A 249-nucleotide genomic window follows, 5' to 3' on the forward strand; every position below is an offset into this window, starting at 1 on the left:
AAAGAGTGGGACAATATTCCCCCGCAATAATTTGAGAGACTGATAGAGTCATATAGAAAAGGGACACTACAAAGTGTTGTCGTTAAAGGGAGTTCTACACAGCAAATTCAAAAGTGTTAAATTTTTTGGTGTTAATAGTCCCCTTGCAAAAGTAGAGTTAATTTTACTCTAAGCAGAGTCACATTCTTTTAATGTAACTCTGAGGTGTAAAATGATAGTAGTTAAAATCGAGTGTTAAAAATGAGTGTT

This window comes from Haplochromis burtoni, unplaced genomic scaffold (assembly GCF_018398535.1).
Source record: "Haplochromis burtoni strain Fernald_Lab_line unplaced genomic scaffold, NCSU_Asbu1 Contig_38, whole genome shotgun sequence".
Classification (NCBI taxonomy): Eukaryota; Metazoa; Chordata; class Actinopteri; order Cichliformes; family Cichlidae; genus Haplochromis; species Haplochromis burtoni.